The sequence below is a fragment of the Echinops telfairi genome, unplaced genomic scaffold (assembly GCF_000313985.2).
Source record: "Echinops telfairi isolate 266 unplaced genomic scaffold, ASM31398v2 ScPeMD7_7420;HRSCAF=8458, whole genome shotgun sequence".
Taxonomy (NCBI): domain Eukaryota; kingdom Metazoa; phylum Chordata; class Mammalia; order Afrosoricida; family Tenrecidae; genus Echinops; species Echinops telfairi.
The window spans coordinates 35,232,600-35,240,813 of record NW_022111320.1 but is presented as its reverse complement, the minus strand read 5'-3'; positions in this window follow the sequence as shown (position 1 = coordinate 35,240,813).

Here is an 8,214-nt window from a genome sequence, read left to right as displayed (position 1 = left end):
GGTATTGTGTAGGACAAGAGAAGGGAGTTGGATTCAAAGGACTTGGTTTGAATTTCATCTTTGCCACTTACTAGCTTCCAATGTATCTTGGACGAGGGAAGAAGCGGTTAAAAATGGAGTCATTCTTCCCTTGCAAGTGCAGTTTGTGTCTCCATGAAGTGAGAGAATACTTATCCCTTCTGTGCATGGCTGTTATTAGAATCGAAATGAAAATTACTATTCAGTGTGAGGAATTATTCCTAAAAATTATATGGTAATACTTATCTTTTATCATTTTTGCAGTATGCTCCAAGCACATTGATGATAGTTTAATATATAGGATCTAGGTGTAAAATTTTCATTTTATCATTATAACAGCCATAGGCATCTACCTTTAAATTTGAAATTTTATTTTACAAATGAGGCTGTCTGGGCTCAGGCATCTGAACAGGATTTGTCTGAGACCACAGATTTAATAGATGACAGATTAGATATTTTTCTCTGAGTCTTGTTAACTTTAAAGCACTGGCTCTATGTGACGTAGACAGGATCCTTATATTCAGGCTTTCGTGGCTCTGAAAGTCAGGTACAAGTGTAAGTACAAAAGAATTGCTACCAGAGTTCTAGTTCAAACAAAACCCATGTAAGCATGTCTGTGCTATTAGAGGATGGCTACAGACAAGTTTTTTCAGTAATACACTTGTCTTAGAGGTCCAGTCAAACCAGTGGACCTGCTGGACTCATGCATCAATTCAAGACAGAGAGGTTAACTCAGAAGGTTATGGTGAGGGTCTTATGGGATTCTCCAGGGGTCATCTTGACGGCTTTTCTTGAAAGACATAAGAGGATCAGTGAAGATGATTAAGAAACGGTTTGAAGGAAATTGAAAACTGCATTGGTGAGAAAAAGACCAGCAATGTTGCTCAGAGGAGTTTGTTCTTAATACGACAATGCACCGGCTCAATCAGCAAGGGGAACAAATGCTGCCCTATGATGATTTTTTAAAAATTAAAAGATCATTTTATTGGGGGCTCTTGCAGCTCTTATAACAATCCATACAACAGTTGTATCAAGCGCATTTGTACATATGTTGCTGATGATTTTTTTTAATAAGAAACCTTACCCTATACATCCTATGGCCATTTAAATTTTTTCCCCAACAGTTTTATTGGCATACAATTCACAAATCATACAATTCAATAGTTTAATCACATCGAGAAGAGTTGTACAATCACCATCACAGTAAGTTTTAGAACATTTTCTTCATAAAATCATTTTATTGAGAGTTCTCACAACTCTCATCCCAGTCCACACATACATCCATTGTATGTCAGGCACTTTTGTACATTTGTTGCCCTCATCATTCTCAAAACACTTGCCTTCCATTTAAGCCCTTGGTAACAGCTCCTCACTTTTTGCCCCTCCCTCGCCATGCCCCCACTTGCTCATGAGCCCTTGACAATTTATAAATTATCATTACTTTGTCATATCTTACACTGCCATCTCCCTTCACCCATTCCCTGCTGTCCACGCCCCAGGGAGGAGGCCATATTTAGATCCCTATAATCAGTTCCCCCTTTCTACCCCACCTTCCTTCCACCTTCCGGTCTTGCCACTCTCACCACTGGTTCTGAAGGGATCACCTGCCCTGGATTCTCTGTGTCTCTGGCTCCCATCTGCACCAGTGTACATCCTCTGGTCTAGCCGGACCCGCAAGGGAGAACTGGGAACATGATAGTGGAGGGTGGTGGGAAGCATCCAAGGACTAGAGGAAAGCTGCATGTTTCATCATCGCCACACTGGCTCATCTCCTCCCCACGACCCTTCTGTAAGGGGATGTCCAGTTGCCTACAGATGGGCCCTGGGTCCCCAATCTGCACTCCCCCTCTCATTCACTATGATACGATTTTTTGTTCTGATGATGTCTGATACCCGATTCCTTCGACAGCTCGTGGTCACACAGGCTGGTGTGCTTCTTCTATGTGGGCTTTGTTGCTTCTGAGCTAGATGGCTGCTTGTTTACCCGAAGAAGCATGGCCAGAGTGCTCTTTAGAGGCAAGGATAGCAGGACTTCATCTTACATACTTTGGGCATGTTGTCAGGAGAAAGCAAGTCTCCCTGGAGAAGGACGTCCTACTTGGAAAACTGGAGGGGCAGCCTCAAAGAGGAAGGGCCTCCATGAGCTGAATCGACATATGGTGGCTGGGACATTGGGCTCAGGAGTAGGAACGGCTATGAGGATGCAGTGTTCCCTATGCGTAGGGTCACTGTGGGTTGGAACCAACTTGATGGCACGCAACGATCAGAGCAACCATCTGACGGAACCCTACACAGCCAGCATGCAAGCACACACGTAGAAAGATCTCAAAGGTGGGTCTGTAAGTGAAAGAGCAGGTTGCAGCACAGTGAATAAAGCAGTATAGCCACATTTATGTAAAAGAAAACAAAAACAAACTCTACATATGTATGCAAATATATTGGACAGGAATGGGAGCATACGCATCAACTTATGAATGGACAGGGGGATCGGAAGGAGAGAGGAAGTAGGACTGAGAATGATCTAGTCTGCATTACGTAGTCTGTCGTTCCTTCTTCTAGCTTGTGTCATTTACAGAGATGTCTCTGTGCACTCCCTCCATCATAAGAGCTCAGAAAACACCACCCATCGCATCCTCCCAAGGACCTGTGAGGCTGGGATGAAGTCTCTGGGTCTGGCGGTTTCATTTAAAACCCTGAGCAACTCTCCTGGGTTACGTCCAACCTCATTCACGAAGAGCTAAGCCTTGGGCTGACTAAGGTCTATTAAGAAGTCATACGTTCATTTCCTTTGCGAATGAATTACATAGATGTGTGAACAAGGATGACACAAAAGAAGTTTAAGCAGTGGTCTCTGTTTTTGAAGGAGTATACGATTGGGGAAGCAGGATACAGAATAAAAATCCGAACACTAGCCCACGTGCTGCCATGGCGATGCATGTATGTCAGAGCATGCTTTATCAGGCTTTCCGGGGCTGATTTGTAGATCGCTGAGCCTTCCTCCGGTGGCTACTCTGGGTAGGCGCATCCGCTAACTTTCCACGTGTAGCAGCTGAGTGTATAAACTACCTGTTGGTGCACTTAGTCGCCAGCTGAAAAGGGACCCCCAATAAATACAAGGGGGGGGGTTCAGTTTGTGGAAAAATGGCATTAAAAGATAATGGAATTTTCCAAGAAACTTTTCAAAGCTCTTTTAAACAATACTAATTACATATGAAAACACTCAGTGGAGCTCTTGGTATTAGAACTTGATAAAGCCTTAGTTTTCCACTAACTGAAATATAAAATTGGCGTAGATTATGTTGGCTGTTTGAGATTTAAAAAAAAAGGCATGCGGAGCTAGAGCTGCTGTGAAACCCACTCAGTAGGGCAGAAAAGACATTGGGAGTCAGCCAGGACAGGGTCTAACATCGCCTTGAGTCTCTGGGGACGTCTTTCTGCAATAGAGACGGGGCGTGTGCTCCTTTTTGAATATACGATGAGTGAAAGGGGCTGACATTGGTACAACCTCGGCGGAAGGCCAGGCGGCATCAACGGAGGAACCAAAGGAACAAGAAGTCCGTCCGTGGACCCCTGTCGCACTTACACACCGTCGGGGCAAATCTCTCAGGAAGACTCAGGACCAGCTTCAGGGTAAACTGTGGAGAAGGCTTTCTGCGCACTCTGTTTCCTCAAAGCTTTTGGACAGTGTTCAAGAGCTCACAGATAGACAAGGGCCCCAGAAGGAGCTGCATATGGGAGCCTCGTGCGGACAGAATCTCAACAAGATGTTATTGAAAAGTCCATTCTGAACAAACCTTGCTTTTCACCTCCAAATTGCTGTAGATAGAAACTTCAGGAAATGGACCAAACCAAAATCCACGGTCATGAGTGGAATCCAAGTCATAGAAACTCCACAGGACAGAGTAGAAATACTCCATATCTATATATCACACAATTCAAGGGTTCAGTCACATCAAAAAGGGTTGTACAATCATTATCCCAATCAATTTTTAGAACTTTTTCTTCTTCCTTGTACTCATTTTTCTCAATGCAATCATTATATTTTTAATTGTGGCAAACATACACAACAAAACATTCTTCAATTCAGCAACGTCTACATGTATCGTTCAGCGCCATTGATTATACTCTTTGTGTTGTACAACCATTATTGAAACCCTTTTCCAAATTATTGCCCCACCATTCACATAAACTCAATGCCCTCAAGCAAAACCTCTTCCTCCTTCACCCATGGTACCTGTTAGTCAACTTTCTTTCCTTTTTCTTTCTTTTGTAGTAGTTTTCTTGATATAAAATTCACATATCATACACTTCCATAGTTAGGTCGCATTTAAAAAGAGTTGCATATACATCATCACAATCCGTTCTAGTGCTCCCTCCCCTCTCCTGCATTCATGGTTCGCTCCTCCATTTCCCTCACCTTCTCCACCCACCCCTCCCATAAACCATTGCATCAGTTATTGTCTCTATGCACTCACTCCTTCTTTGCTTCACAAACTGGGAAACCTAACAGAAACAATAAAAACAAAACCAAAACAAAATGTCAAGAAAATAATAATATAAAGATAGAAACACAAATAGAGAGTAAGAAAGAAAAGACCACCAACAATATTTAAAAACCCAGAGAAGACATTTCTGTCATGGAACAAGCGAGAAATACTTGAGCGTAGAGAAAATTCAGGTTGGGTCAAAAGGAGGTCAACCGACCAAGTATCATATTATCCCATCGTTTGATCCACCAGAATCAAGTTTACAATGATCTCTGTCTGATGGTAAAGCTGCTGAGTCCTTCTCGTGTGGCCAGAGGGCATCTGCCAGAGGCTTAATCTGACTAGATACTCTGCAGATGGATTGTGGGTTCCACTATCCTCCACAGCCTCCTACAGATTGGGTGTTCACTAATTAAGTTCTGATACGTTTCCCTTCATCCTATTTGCATTTCGTTATCATCATCTTTGGATCACACAGGCTGATGAGCTTCTTCAGTGTGGACTTAGTTCACGCTTCACTGAGATGGTTGCTTGTTTGAACACAAGCCTTTAAGACCCCAAACACTAGTCCAATTGATAGCCGGGCACCATTTGCTTTCTTCACCACACTAGCCCACCTATCTTCAGTGATCTCTTCATGAAGGGGTGTATGGAGTAGAGCCATGTTATAAGAAGTAATTGTTCTTGGGTTGGGGCTGGAATTAAGTGGGAGCCCAGAATCCATTCACTTGTCCCTTGGTTGTGAATGACTCCGGTTTACTTTGGCGGTCATATTATGACAAAAACAAAATCCAACAAGAACAACAACAAAAACCAAACACAACACCCCCCTCCAAATAAAACAACAAAAATGAAAAATATTGTCAACCACCCCCCTAAGTTATAAGGCAATTGCATTGATAGCATCAATACTTTATCCAGTGGCAGAGAATTGGTTTAGCTGTGAATTTGAGTATGTTCAATTTTCTGCTATTACAAATGATGTTGTAATAAGTCAACATTTTGCATCCTTCCTGCCTCTTTATGCAGGAAGATCAGATATCTACAAGTGGAATGGCTTGGTCAAATGGTGCACACATTTAAACACCTCAATCGGTACAGGCAGAATAATTTACAGGATGGTCCAATCTACTTATGTAACCACCAATTGTACAGGAAAGTACACATTTTTTACACAGTATTAAAATATCTATTTTTATTTTTATCATTTTGCCAGTTTGATGGGTAGACACTAGTGTGTAATGATTGGTTTAATTTGTATTCCTCTGAATACCAACTAGTAGAGTGATCATTTTACTTGTCTATCATTATTTGGATTTCTATTGTGTTCTTTTTCCTTTAAAAAATTGAAGTGTGATTTGCCTTCGGAAATCACAGCTCTCTGAAATGTACAACTTGACAAGTTCTTTTAGATGACCACACCTCTGTAACTGTCACTCAGGTCAAGAAACAGAATATAGCCAGCATCCTTATGTGTTGCTGCTTTTGTGCTTGGTGTATATGAAACTGTACAGCCTGTGCCTCACAGTAAATGGTGTCTTTTGTTTAACATTATGCTTTTGAGATTCCTCCTTATGGTTGTATGTAGTTGTACAGCATTCCTATTCATTGCTGTCTAGCATTCTATGTGTGAATAGACCGCGTTTATTCATTCTGTTGCTGATGGAAAGAGCCCCAGTGGCACTGTGAATTCAGCATTAGGCTGCTGGTCAAAAGGTCAGCAGGTCCAGTCCACCAGCCGCTCTGCAGGAGGAAGATGAGGGAGCCTGCTTCTGTCAGGGTTACAGCTGTAGGAACCCTGGGGAGCAGTTCTGCTCTGTTCTAGGCGCTGCTGGCTATGAGCTGGAATTGACTTGAAGACAGTGGGTTTGGTTTTAGCTTGGTAGTGTTGATCGATATTTATATTGTGTTCAGTTTTTGATGAGGATGCCTAGCACTGCTATAAATATGAATGTGTAGGTTTTTGAGGGAATTAAGCTTCCATTTACTCTGGGTAAATGTCTGGAAGGGCAATTGCTGGGTCATATAGTAAATGTATGTTTCACTTTGTTAAAAAAGCTTCCCAACTGTTTTCCAAAGCACAGCATCCCTTTGTGTACCCCTCAGCAATAGAGGAGAGTTCCACCTAGTGTAAACTATTGGGTTTTAGGTTCTTACATTGATTTCTGAGAGTGCTTTCTGTAGTCTGGATACAAACCCTTGGTCAGATATAAGATGTGGAGCTACTTCCTCCTAGTCTATAACTTGTCTGTTTCTAGCCATTTTAATGTTGTTCAGTTTCTTTGGTCTAGAAGAGTTTTTACCTATTAGGTAGCAAACTTTTCAACCTTTTAAAAAAATGGTTAAACTTGTTAGTGTATTGTTTACAAAGGATTATCGGTTGTACCCATCTTCCTTATTATTTTCTATTAATTTCTGTTGTTTGAAAAATAAAAAGCTATCAACTTACATAGGAAAAACTATTTTTCCTATCCAATATCTTTCTGTTAAATTACTGAAGGATGTTAGCATGCTTTTAGGATTTTTTCCTACTCTTTTCCTTATCTCTCATGAGGTAATTTTGGAGTGCTATTATCCTGCATATTTTTCTTTCTTTTTTCCTTGAGATATATATATTTTTTCCAGAGAGGGTTTATGATGATAAGCTTTCTGACTTCTTGAGTATTAGAAAATATTTTTTTAAACATCCTTGAGATTAGGTAATACATATAAGTAAAAAAATAATTTCAGTATATTGTCTATTGTCTTTATGCCCCTGTGTTATCAGTGAAAAAAAAAAGCAAACATTGACAGGCATACATGTATATATTTATATTCTTTGGAAATCTTAGGATTTTCTGTTTAGCCTTGGTTTTCTGAAATGTCACTATATGTTTTTAAATTTACTCTTCTGGACAGTTATAGTGTCATTTTGTTTGAGAACCTATCTACTTTTGAAAACGTTTTCAATTATTTCTTGGATCCATTTCTCACTCTAATTCCATATTTTTTCTTATCTGTACCTCCTAATAAATGGATATTGATTTTTATGTTGTTTTTGAAATAATCAGTTATCTTAACTGAAGATTTAATATGAAATAATGGAATCTAGGGCTCTCAAATCAAAAGCTCAAATCTGACACATAGCAGCCGTGGTAGTGCAATGGGTTATCCTTTGGGCTGCTAACCACAAGGTTAGTGGTTCAAAACTACCAGCTGTTCCGTAGGAGAGCGATAAGGCTTTCTACTCCTGTGAAGATTTGTGGGCTCAGAAACCCACAGGGGCACTTCTACTCTGTCTTATAGAGTTGCTGTGTATCTAACTCTCTATGTTCCATTCAATCTAAAGACAAAAAGATACTATCCAGGATGTCCTAAGAAGAGATCTGGGCTAGTGAAAAACAAATGTAAAATAATTTTTCATGTAATTATCTGGATAACGTAAACAGTGTTAAGGTAACTGTCCAATTTTGTAGCTCCAATGAACTTTATGGCAGTTAGTTTTTATTGTTGTTGTAACAATTGTTAATTAACACAATTAATAAAATAATTTCCTTTAATGAATTTATTTATTTTAAATCATTTTATTGGGGGCTGATACAACTCTTTCTTTTTTTTAAACATTTTATTAGGGGCTCATACAACTGTTATCACAATCCATACACACATCAATTGTGTAAAGCGCATTTGTACATCATTCTTAAAACATTTTCTCCCCACTTAAACCCCC